Source organism: Natrix helvetica, assembly GCF_964273705.1.
Source record: "Natrix helvetica genome assembly, chromosome: 3".
In the NCBI taxonomy this organism is placed as follows: domain Eukaryota; kingdom Metazoa; phylum Chordata; class Lepidosauria; order Squamata; family Natricidae; genus Natrix; species Natrix helvetica.
The window spans coordinates 115,353,353-115,366,691 of NC_138549.1; the positions used below are offsets into that span (position 1 = coordinate 115,353,353).

Genomic DNA, 13,339 nt, shown 5'->3' on the forward strand with positions numbered 1-13,339 from the left:
TTTAGAATACACATTAGACTAGGAAAGAAAATGCCACCATAGAAAACAACCAGCTTCAAGGAAATCTTAAAAATATAGATTTCCTTCAGAAATTGTCCAAAGAGAAAAAGAAAGTTGAATACACACTCTGGAAAAATAAATATAAATTGATAATAAGGCAAGTGAAAAAATGCATTCAGGCATATTGCAAAAATCAGTAACAGTAGCAGTAATGTATGCTTTTAAAAAATATATTAGAAGCAGGAAATTGGCTATGGAGGAAGTTGCACTACAGCTGAACCAACTCTGAAATAGATATAGCAAATAATGACTAAAAAAACCAAAATTTAAAAAAGAACTATTCATGAAATCTGGGTGACATCCACCTAAACCTTCTTAAATTAATTTGAAACTGCTGAACTTCTAACAGAAATATGTAGCTTAGCCATGAAATTGGCACCTTTGTGTGGGAATTGGAAAGTAGCCATTACAATACTGATTTGATTTTTTTAAGAAAAGAAGCCAAAGAAAGATATATATATATATATTTAAAAAGCAACATTTCTGTATATTGTATATTCTGATATATTGATGAAAAGCATTATTGATAAAGTTCTGAAATAAGTGTGATGAAAAAAAATGTTTTATTTTGAAAACTGAAGACTTATTTGTCTCTCAGAACCTTTTTTAAAAGGAAAGTATTAAAAAACCAATATATCTAGTTTGAAAAATCTTGTCTGGGATCCAAAATGTTGCTAATATGGCATGTTTAGTATGGCTTTTTAACTTAGATAACTTAAAAAGATAACAGTATAAATTAGAGTGTATCAGGCCAAAATGTGAATTTAGCTAATTATATTTTTCAGGAAACCATGTCCAAGAAATCATGTCCTGGTATGTATGAACTCACGACCTTTGGACTTTCAAAAGGCCTCTTAATGATGTTTTTGTTCTATATCCTCTTATCTAGTTGTTTCTAGGTTTACACAGGAGTGTCTGGTGAAAGGACATTATAAAAATGTTTTCAGAAAACCAAGCAGGTAATATCTGCCACATCATGCTAGGCCATGGTTTGTTTAAGTGTGGTTCACCAAATAAATCACTAATAATGGGAGTACACTGACACATAAGATAACAATCAGGAAGAAATGGAATTCCCAAGGATATCTTCAATTTTGTAAATTAAATTCTAGAATTAAGAGTGAACAGTGAGGGAGCCAAGATTTCTGATGAGAACAAAGGCAGACTGCCAAAGGCTTTGAAGATATCTCTTCAAACTGGATGACTGGCATTGCAATTCTGTGCAGATGTACTAAAAATTAAGCCTCACTAAATCCCTCCCATGTAAAAGACTGAAGTTTGTTAAAGTAACAAACAAGGTTTAATGTAATTAAATATGAGGGTATATCAACATACCCCTTGATTTTTATCCTGCTTAACTATTGGGATTGTTTATTACAATCACTTAAATTGGACTGAGCATATGAGTCAGTTGGAATCCACATTTGAGAGATTCAGACCGCCATCTGCTTACTTGAACTTTGTTAACTTGTTATACTGTGGAGGAATTTATTCTGCTTGGACATTTATAAATTCTTCCTTGGAGAGACAGTCATTCTTGTGCCTCAAAAAGTGTTATTCTGTAGGAGGAAAATAGAGCCTTCCAACCTAGAAGACAGGACAGCCTTTGGGCTGCAAATACAAGTACTGGATCCCTATTTCAATGCCAGAGAATTGCAGTATAGATACCGTCTATTCATCTAGCTGATGAAGTCTTTGGTGATACGTCATCTTCTCTGCTCTACCACAGCGCAAGAGATGTTGGTCGCTGCCATGCTCTTCACCAATCCTTTGCCATCTTCCCTGGTCCAAAAAACAGGCCAGTTGGGCATTCCTTCCAGAAATATACGTTTAAGCAGATTATTGCTTACCGATCCCATCATTCTTGGGTGAAAATTATTTTCTAGATCCATTACACTTGAATTTCAAATTTAAGTCTGGAACAGAAACTGCCCTTTTCATCCTGAACTTTTGCTGTGAGAGTATTTTGTGTGATTTTTGTAGCCCTACAAAAATCACACAAAATACTCTCACAGCAAAAGTTCAGGATGAAAAGGGCAGCTTTCTTCTTACTACTCACTCTTCCACAAACATCGCTCTTCTGTTTTTTAAGATTCTTTGGGAAATCATGGTGCCTAAATTAAAAAGAAAAAGAAAAATTTTAAATTCATATTCCTTGTGTGATATTACATAACCTACACAAAAAAAAACTATTACCCAGTTTTCTTACATTTTCACTCACAAGATCACTTTTAGAAAGTGTTCTAAATGTTACTGTCTAGAATTATGATACTGTTATTGTTATATGCAAATCTATTTCTTTACACTAAACTGGAACTCAACTGGTGAATATTTGAATAACAATCAAAATAATTAAATAAAAATAAAAGATCAGTAATAATTTGTAGAATTATTTCTTAATAGAGCCCTGTTACAAACATCTAATTTTTATTGAAAAGTATTTTCACAGTTTCAATGATACCAGATTGCTTTTTGGTTTCCATGTAGTTTCCACACCTGAATTTGCACTTCCCTTCCATTCAACAAAAAACTACATGTTTCAGTTGGAGCAGTTCAAGAAAGACAGCAGATCCTCATCTTTCTTGAGCATATGATTCCCATCAACATTAGCTACTCCACAGTTGCTATGGTATCCAAAAATGAATTGAATTAGAAAGATATCTCTGTGAAAAATAAAAAGGAACGGTTCTTTGTCAGAAAATGTTTTTTCCCCTTAGCACAGCATAAGACTATCGGTTGTCTTAACTATTGCTCTTGGATAAGTTCTAGGTAGTAAGATTTTTTAAAATCCAATTTCTTTTCAGTAATTTTCAGTTGCATGTACTATTATTAGACCTTTCCAAAAATCCCAGTTCATGTAAAATGTGAAGTTAGCTATTAAATATGTAATGCATTCATATTATAACCAATTATTTATCTAATCCAGAATTACTTCAGGAAAATCAAATTTTCTCCTTGCCTGAGACTAGAGGGAAACTATTTTATATATGACAGTGATATTACCTTGCAAAAATTGGCAGTATGAAATGACACTAGTATAAGACATTAAGTAGATTTTAATCCCAGGAAAGAATCTTCCCTACAGCTATATATATATGTAATACAGCCCTGGTTCGAATCCCAGTAAGGGTATGGCTAGCTGATGAGAGCTAAATAGCTTGAAATAGATCTATACTAGTCTCCCTTTATTTATTTATCAGCACAAATACAACACAAATATAAAAAGGCAACATTAAAAATAAAAAAAATATGGTTTTCTGCCTGGATGGTCTTCTGTAATAAGCCGAAGGACAGATAGAGGGAGTAGTGAGCTCCCTCCCATATTTGGGCATACCAGGGGTTGTAACACAAATACATACACAAACACACACACACACACATTTCTGTTGCATTTTTAACTTTTGGTTTAATACCAAATCCATGTTGTTGATATTCTAGGCTACATGAGATGAGTCAAAATATCATTGAAGTACCTCTCTCCTTAGGATCAGAGGTGAAGGATCTCAAGTAGACAGTTGTTGCTGTTTGATGGTATTAAAGATATGATTGCATTGTACATTTGCAACAGGTAAACGTCTTTTTTTTCCAGAAGTACTACAGCTACTGGCCTAGTTGCTCAGCCAACAGTCCCAAGTTCTGTACCCCATTTTGTTAGATACTAGCAACTGTTATAATGGTTTCCACCAAGGTCCTCTGTTGCGGTGGGAACAGAATTTTAATCTCATTGGTCGAAGGGTCTGACAGCTCCCTATAAAAGGGCTGCTGTCAGACTAAACCTTCGCTGGATTGTACATACTTGTTCTTTGTTCTGTTACAATAAAGAGCTGTTGTTGCCTTTAGCATGAGGGTGCCTTTCCATTACCTGATCTAACACATTTGTTGCCAGGTGTCTAGGAACTCCAATACATAGCATTGTCCTTGTTGACCAATGTGATGACTGATCCAGTATAAGTTCCTGTAAATTATGTCTCACCATATTGTTTATGTTCATCTGGCTCCTCCGATGAGATCTATCCAGTATGGTTGAACCTCTGGCATAGCTCTCATCTTCTTCAGAACACTTAACCCACACAACCATATCAAGTGATGGCTAACTGATGGATTATTATTTTGGTTCATCACATAGTCAGCCAGATGTTCAGACTGGATTTGGCATTTTTGTCCACCTATCGAGTCCTTCCCAAGGATTTAGGATAAGCAGATGTTGTTGTCTGATGCTGTTAAAGGTATTGTCGCAGGATGTAAGCTGTTTCAAATAAAGCCACCTTTTGCAATTCATCAATGGTGATTTTGTCAATGCCAATGGAGTTTAGTGATGTTCCAGATGTTTGAGGATTACACTCCCAAAGGTGTCTATTAATACTATCTTTGCTTTCTTTTTATATTTTGCTATTTTTTTTCAATTATCTTCTCTTCTGCTTTCTCAAGGTAATACATCCACTAACTAGACTTTTTTTTTGTCTTTTTATCAACAATTATTAAATCCTGGGTGTTCCATGGCAGATGCTTAAATTTTAAAGTCCCAGAACACTTTAGCTTCTTCACTTTCTATTACTTTATCTATTTTGTTTGCTTTGTTAGAGGGTTTTTATAGCTGCTCTTTGCAAGCAGTTGGGCTGCCTGGGGAGGAGATCTTAAAGCGATGGTGGGCACCATCAGCCCAGGGGCTAGCTACTCTCAGACTGGTCTTACCTAAAGCTAGCTTGCTTCTCTGCCATCTGTTTTCTGTTCCTTCCAGGCCACGAATTCCTGTTGTAGGTTGTAAAACTCTGTAGCACAGAGTTTAGTGATTGTGTTAAGGAGGCTGTTAGGTCTATAGTTGGTAGGGTCATCCTTTTTCCTTTTTTAATGTATGCAGACAATGATTGCAAACCATTAATTCTAGGGGGTTTGCCTACAGGTGTCTATGCAGGTATAGACTGCATTACTGCCAGAGTGGGGGGCAGTAATCTGAGTGTATGCAAAGTTAAATTCAGGAAACATTTATCAACTGAATCAAAGGGTGATGCAGCTATTTAATCATATTTTTGTTCATAAAAAGTGTGAATGATAGAAAATAAATAACAAGAAAAAGGAAAAGATCTTTGTCTAGATGGATTTAGAAGTTATTTATACAAAGGCTTGGTCCTATATAAGAACAATTTGACTTATGTGCAAGGAATGTTTCCCTTTTCTGTTTTATGACACTTAGATAACAGTAGAAACTGGGTAAGAACAAATTATGGTCTGATATCCTTGTTAAATGTAGATACTGAAATTCCCGCAGCAATACTAGCACAGAGTTTGTAGAATATAGTTCCTTCTATTGCATACACAACAGTAGAAGGGAAGCACAAGGCAGGACTCTGATAATATCAGAGAATTAGTAGATATTTTAGAAATTGAATCTGAACATCTTACTTAGTTGTAGCGGCTTCTGTAAATGCAGAAAAAAGTATTTATTAAAGTGCAGATCAAATGTTTGAACATCCTTTGGAGAAAGTGGATTGTTCTCTGTTTCTATTCAATTGGATCAGACAGTAATATTTTACTCTCTTAGCGAAGATCATTATGTTAGTGTTATTTCTTTACCTATCAGGATATATCTTCAAACTGTATGAGGATATATTTTATTTTCTCTTATATTTGATATGGTTTTACAACTATTATCCCATAGTGTTAGACAATCCAAGGAAAGTTCAGATATCTAGGTAGCTAGAATTTGACATATAACCTGCTATTGTAGGCAAAAGATATTATTATAATTATCAAGTATCTTTACCTAAATTTGTGAATCTTGAATTACAACATGATAAACTACATTAATTAATCTAATACACTTCTCTTTCAATCATATGTTATCTATGGAAATGTATAAAAATGGGAATTTGTCTGTTGCTTGAAGTCTTGTTTAGTACCTTGAAATAAATATTCCCAGACATCTTTGTTAGCATAGTTAAATATTTTAACCTGCATAACAGAGAGTATTCCTCATATGTCATATGAGATAGTTGAAAATTCTTATGAGATTATGGTAGAGAATAATTGTGGTCAGAATGAATACTACTTTTAAACTAATTTATAGTTTAAAAGGAATTCTATGATAATTTATTTTAGATATTTTAAACAGTTTGAAAAATTTTGAGGATGCTTTTTAATGGAACAGGCATATATCCAGGGGTTTTTTATTTTCTTTTTTCTAAACTTAGATTTCCTTAAGAAAATGGGAGGTTACTTTCCCACATTTCCATTCATAATGGAAGCTTATATCCTTTTTTAATGTGGAATGTTAATAATACTGAATGTAAACCATTATGGGAACATCAGGAAGCTATTATTTGACTCCTTTGAAATCCTGGCAAGTGCTTCTCACTTTATTCAACACTCAATTATTTTTCCTACTTTAAAAGTAGCGTAAATATGTGGAAATTTTGGACACAAAGGCTTAAGTTTTATCGGGCTTATATGAGAAAATTATTCTTTAAGTTAACTCTAATTAAAATTTTGTAAGGTTTTTTTTTAATTCTATGTTGCTTTTACGGAATTCAGGCAAAAAAAGAAGAATCCCATGAGTATTATAGTTTCTTAAAGCTTTTGAGTCACTACCTAAATAATTTGGTTTATCAAAAAAGCTGGAGCAGTAAATGAAAGCATTTGCTGATACTGTAGTTTTGATCTAGTATGGTAGCAACCAACAAAACTTATTTTAAAATGGAAAGATTTTGGCAGAATCTAGCTATATAACTGAAGACTATTACTATGATCAAATCTAATAAGAATTTACAAAAGTTTTGAAATAATCTGTTACAGTGAATCACTAGCCTTAAATGTATAAAAACATTAGACATTAGTCTTACAATGTTAACATGCAATTATGTAGTTAATTGAAAATACTATTTCATGTTTACTAGATATCCCAGAAGAAGTTTAAGGAAGGCTGGTGATCAAACTTTTATGCTGGAGATACAATAAATTGAAGGGTATTTAACACATGATTTGAAACTACACTTTGGTTTTCTCATCCTGATTTAATGTTCGTATTCTTATAATTAAGATATGGAGAAGAAAATTAATATTTAAGAATATAAATATAAAGTTAGGTTGTGTGCCAAAATTTGCAATTTCTCAGTTTAAGAGAACTGGAGTAGAGTAAAGATATCAATGTGTGGCTAGAATGAAACTACACCATGAATACAGCTTTCTGGATTGAAGAAATGTATTTCCCTTTATATTTTGAATTATGCCTTTAGAGACTCAGTGAAAAAACTGAGCTATATGATTCAGTACAATTAAAATTTAATCTGTTGTTCACATATGATTTGTTTTAAAATGGTATAGTACTGTATTTTCTGCATAATGGTGATATGGTTTGTTTTACTTTGATTATTTTTCCCAATATTTCTAGTAATAAATCAATACAAGTTAATAAAGACAGAATCAATTGGATTATCAGTCTGATCCTTTCTACGCCTCAATCCATGGAGTATACTGTTAGTTACGTTAAAAAAGCAAATAAAACCCAGATCCTTCTTGTCGCAATTTACTACAGTTTATGCCAGTGGCTGAGGGGCAAGCGGTATAGCAGAAAGTTGGCCCACTCAGTTGAAAAACATAGTTTGGGAGATATGCATCAGAATCTTCTTCTTGAAGCAAGTTTTAACAGCACTGCTAAATAAAACCTTATTTCTGGCATTTGCTGAGTAGCCAGATTGTTTTCCTTCTTAAAGTGCACCACTAAATTGCAGATAGACACTTGGTGTAGAGGCAGTTTTCAACATGTAGGGTGGGACTCAAGATCAAGATCCATTTGTTCTATGTAACATAATTCCTTTTTAAACAGTGAAATATCAAAGTTTGGGAGGTGTGGGAATAATTGCTAGTTGGGGATTGAGTCGATTAAATTATTAGAGTTATCAATCTTTTTCATTTCTGTGTTTAGCCATTGAAAACAGCTGTCAGGATTTTTATTTGCTATATTCGTGTCATGATGAATCAAGGATAGGGATGAAGGTAGAGGAATATCTTTTCTATGATGGCATGGCCATGGTTATAATTCCAGGTTTCCGTTTCCTTGGAATGAGTTAATAGAATCTTAATGCAGGGATCTTAATGGAGGTTTTTTGCGGCATTTTTTTTTTTACATCAGGTGTCTTTTGCAATGTGAAGATATTGTGTTATTTATTTGCAGTGGACTCTCTTGAGGATCACAGAGGATATGGAACCATGTGATAAAATTACCAGTGAGCAGCAAGCTGGGCTTTGGGAGCCATTTGATGGTTTCCTTCAGGGAAAATGAGGGAAATCAAAACCCAGTGATTCTGACACTATTTTTTCTGGTGTGCTCTAAGGAACCACATATGCTGGGAAGCATATACATACTCATTGTAGCAATATCCCTGTAACAGTTATCAGCTCCCCAATTTGTTTTCAGATGAGTCTTTGCTCCTAAAGATCATTTCAAAACTGAATTACAGTTCTTTGTAATATGCTGCAGATGTATATAGCATAAAAGCAAAGAAAGGACCCCACCACATGTAGCAGATAGTAATGCATAACTCATCAGTAATTCCATTACAGTAATATCCTAAGGTCCCTAAGATGACTGCTAATTGCACTAGAAGGGGAGGGAGGGAGAGACCTTTTATAGACACAAACTACTGTGCTTATAATACTCATAAAAGATTGTATCTACTTTCAAAACAGAAGCATGATCAAGAGAGCCTGCCTGTATTGTCCTCAATGGAGAAAATTTGAATTCCACAGAAGGTTTGAAATTCATCTAAAGCCATTACCCCAGAGGTGGGTTGCTCCTGGTTCGGTTTGGATCAGGCAGTGGCGGCGGCGGGAGTCTCTGCCCTCCCACCTGGACGCTTCTGCGCATGCAGTTTTTTGCTCAATTTTGCCCTCCCCAGCCCCAAGGAGCACTCTATAAGCCTCCTAATGGCTATCTATGCCCTTCTTTTGACAAAAAACGGGGCCGTTTTTGCAAAAAACATGCTGGTTTTGGGAGGTTTGCAGAGTGCAAAAACATTTTTTTTAAAATTTTGCCTCCTTAAAACCTTGGCGCGTCTTATACTCTGAAAAATACAGTACATAAAAATTAATATAAATTAATGCAGATTTATAGGTAGGTAGGCAGGCAGGTAGGCAGGCAAGCAGACAGACAATATAGATATCTTACAATGTGAAAGCAGGAAAATGAGAATTGGATGGGACTGGATCAATCTATTTGTTCTTTTTTATAATGATTATTTCCATAAATTTCTATATAAATACAAAGGTTATTAGAGTAGACCCTCTATATAGCTCAATTTTCTTCAAGAACGGTTGTTGCAAGGAAGTATTCAGCTCCTTTGTCATTTCTAAAAATAGTGTGTTCAGTAACTCTTGCACATCTTTGACCTCTTCCTTGGAAACATGCCTCTCAATACTGATTGCTAGAGGACATGAACAGAAGAATGTTTCCTATAGCAATTGGTTGGCCAATCTGGGTACAGAACCTGAGTGAAATAAGTCTTTGACAACATGTCTTACTTTAGATCCAGTACAATACTCAGGATTAACTCTTGATTTGTCTTCTTTCCTGTCAGTTCTATGAACTAACAGTAATTAATTTAAAGCTGTTGTCTCTGACAAGCTGCAGCGTCATTTATTCAATCTGAAGATAGCAAAAGTCACGAATTGTTAGATTTTCTCTTTTGGATGATAACCTTGATTTGTTTTTTCCATTTCAAGTTCATGCTTAGATTTCAATTTTGAGGTGAAGGGGGCTAACAATATGGTTGAAATTTTTAGACCTCTAAAACTTGGAATTTTTCTACGATTTTCTCAGAGCCAATTTACATTGTCTGCTTTTTAAACTTGGATACAAAATATACTACTTTTAAATGGCACACATGTACAACTTTGTTAGTTGTGCGTGGTGGCTTATGCATTTAATTATAATAAGCATTCTATGAGAGAGAAATTCAACCATTCAAATACACTTTATTCAAAAATGTGGTATAGCAAATATGTTTTGACTGCTATTTCACCCTTTGTACAAATAGTTCTAAAACAAATACGACATCTATACCCTGGTCTTGGTTGACTTTTACCTTGAGTTCTATTTGCCATTCAGCTGTAGAGGTTTTCTTTGATGCCATAAGCAAATGTAGAGTTGTGCGGTGTTTGGTGCTTTCTGATCTTGATTGTTTTCTTCAAATGTTTAATTACCCAAACTGGTAATATCATCAGTGCATCTAGTGGTCATTCTAGTTTGGATAAAGAAATGTCTGCAAGAAAACAACCAAGCTCAGAAAACACTAAAGGATCCCTCATTTTACCCTGACCTACAAATATTTTCCTTTAAATGTAGAGTTATTGTGTAGATGGCATATGAAAGCCATGTGGTTTTTTTCCTTTTCTCACTTTCTTTCCTTGAAAAATAAGGTTTTTCATATTCCCATTTTTAACTATTGATGTTAAAATATTATAAGAACATCTTTTCCTAATTGCCAATGTACAGATACCCCCGTGTATTCAAAAGAGGTAAGGATTATTAGTGGTAGGCAATGCAGCACTGCTCCATTAAAAAAAAACCTATTCCATTAAGCATTTAAAATGAGAGAAAAGAAAGAGGAAAGAAAAAAGAAGAGATAGTCAAAGGTAAAAAGAGGGGGGGGGGAATAAAGTAAAATAAAGCACAAAATGAATAAATAGGGAATTTACAAGCATCACAGGAATATATATTTATATATTTCATTGATTGGTTTTAAATGACTGAATATATGATATCATTTTCAAAACTGCAGTCTTCCTTAAATGCAAGCAATTTATAAATATCAACAACAGTAATCAGAACAATATAAATTGAAAAAGATTGACATTATAGTAAAGTATATCCAGGCTACTGAAGATCTATTCAAATTTATCAGTTCCAGTAGAGCTGGAATATTTAGAAGAAACCCAACTTTTGGATATGGTACAAACTTATACAATTTTTATTTGCATAATAAGCAGTTTACTTTAATTTAAGCTTGTAGCAAATTGACAGCAAGTGCATCACTTTCAGAACAGATGTGATATCTTTGTAATAGGTTACTCTTTTAGCAACCTAACTCAGCATTATGTATCAGCTAATGCTTCCAGGTTGCCATCCTTGATATGAATTTAGAACCAAACCACTTATGTTGCTTGGGTATGAAAGTATTTTTCTTTATATAAAGGCAACTATAGCTTATGTGTATATCACAAACAATATTTTAAAGGCATTATTTTGTGTATATAAAATATATCTTTATATAAAACATTCTTTCCAACTGGTGACATGACCCATAAATTCTCAGTCAATATGACCAAAAGGCCTTTTCTAGCTAAGGGATTTGGAGAATTGGAATCCCAACATACTCAGAGGACATGAGATTAGGCAAGATCAGTGATAATACTAGATCTATGATTATACCAAACCAAAATTCAATCAGAAATGACTGGGAGGAAATCCATAGATGTTCACAATCTCCTCCATATAAATGATTAATCTTGAAATAAATAAAGCTTCTTGAGAATTTGTTCCAGGTTAAATTGTCATATTTCCTCAGACATAATCTAATACGGTCTAATCTAATTCAATGCCTGACTATCTGAAATTATGATCATGTATTAAAATAAGAGTTGGAGGATGTGCTAGAGAACCAAGAAGCCGCAATTCACAGAGTTCAATAAAATTCATGTGCACATAAAGCCGCGATGGCGCAGTGGTTAGAGTGCAGTACTGCAGGCTACTTCTGCTGATCACCGGCTGCCAGCAGTTTGGCAGATTGAATCTCATCAGCAGTGGTGGGATTCAAATAATTTAACAACCGGTTCTCTGCCCTAATGATTTCTTCCAACAGCCAGTTCACCAAACTGCTCAGAAACTTAACAACAGGTTCTTCCGAAGTGGTGTGAACTGGCTGAATCCCACCACTGCTCATCAGTCAAGGTTGACTCAGCCTTCCATCTTTCTGAGGTGGGTAAAATGAAGACCCAGATTGTTGTGACTGTAGATGACATTAGATATCAATTATTTCACAAAAGAGAGGGATGCTAGATTTGTCATCGACATTCATTTTCTTGTATTTATTTATTTATTCATGGGCAATGGGCATTAAAGGCTACAGAGTGCAAGCCCAGAAAAAAGGAAGGAAGGAAGGAAGGAAGGAAGGAAGGAAGGAAGGAAGGAAGGAAAAGATAAGATAAGGTAGGTAGGTAGGGGTAGGTAGGTAGGTAGGTAGGTAGGTAGGTAGGTAGGTAGGTAGGTAGGTAGATAGATAGATAGATAGATAGATAGATAGATAGATAGATAGATAGATAGATAGATAAACAGACCCTGACCAATCAGGGAACAATTTCTTTGTAAAAGCAGACAGTGATGTCACCTAATGGCATCTGCTCTGGCTTCTGTTTTACAGAGTCATACTTTGTTCAGAAAGTCCCACTGGGAATTGCTGATCATGACCAACACATTTTTGCTATGTGCCTATTTCTGCTGCTTCAATGGAAGCCAAGTCAAGGATTAGTTCTGAGGATTCAGCAATATTCAAAGCTCTTCTCTGACACAGCAAAACAAGTTCACATTTCTCAACAGCCAGCAAGCCTATCTAATACATTTATAACCAGAACAGTATCTATGTAAATAACTGCACAGATGCAATTCTTTACACTATTTTTTTTCTGTAGCTGTCTGCATTGATGTATTAGATCTGGCAAATATCCAATTTATTTGTACATAGATTAGATAAAGGGAAAACTTTGGGGGAGAAAATTTCTAATGATGCTAGTTACGCCAAAGAAAGTTTTCTATTCTCCTGAATGCCACAGCTATTAATACAAAGATTGCAAAAGGTCTATGGTTAATTTGCATTTCAATAGATTACAAGTGGAAGACTTGATTTCACTTATTATGAATGTTTTTAGATACCTGATCTTTCAGTATAAGATGGAATGTTATCAGAGCAGATTTGATTGGGAGTGTTATTCATTTATAGGCAACACAGAGGCAGATACGTTTTCAGTCAAAGCGAAAAGGCTGAAAGAGGTCACAACTAAGCAAGAAAAACCTGGAAATGTCACTGTAACTTTATACTGAAGGAAAGAATCATAAGTTATTGCTCAGTGGTTACCACTGGTTTTAGATTAGAGAGACATCCCACACGGCAATAAAACACACTGAGCGATTGCCATTCCCTTTCAATGTAAGTTGCCCTTCAGTTAACAGCTTATGCTGTTGCAATGTTCATAAAATATTTGGGTTTAATATTCAGTGGGTTAACCAAGGATA

The 13,339-nt window shown here is 34.5% G+C and overlaps 1 long non-coding RNA gene across 2 annotated transcripts in view; it reads right to left on the reverse strand.

Moving 5' to 3' along the window:
- Window positions 1–518: 518 nt before the first annotated feature.
- LOC309389422 overlaps window positions 519–13,339 on the reverse strand; it is a 36,208-nt gene continuing 23,387 nt past the window's right edge. For both annotated transcript variants that reach the window (XR_014174943.1, XR_014174944.1), the window contains one exon: window positions 519–2,174. This is a non-coding gene — a long non-coding RNA (uncharacterized lncRNA). The remainder of the gene's footprint in view (window positions 2,175–13,339) is intronic.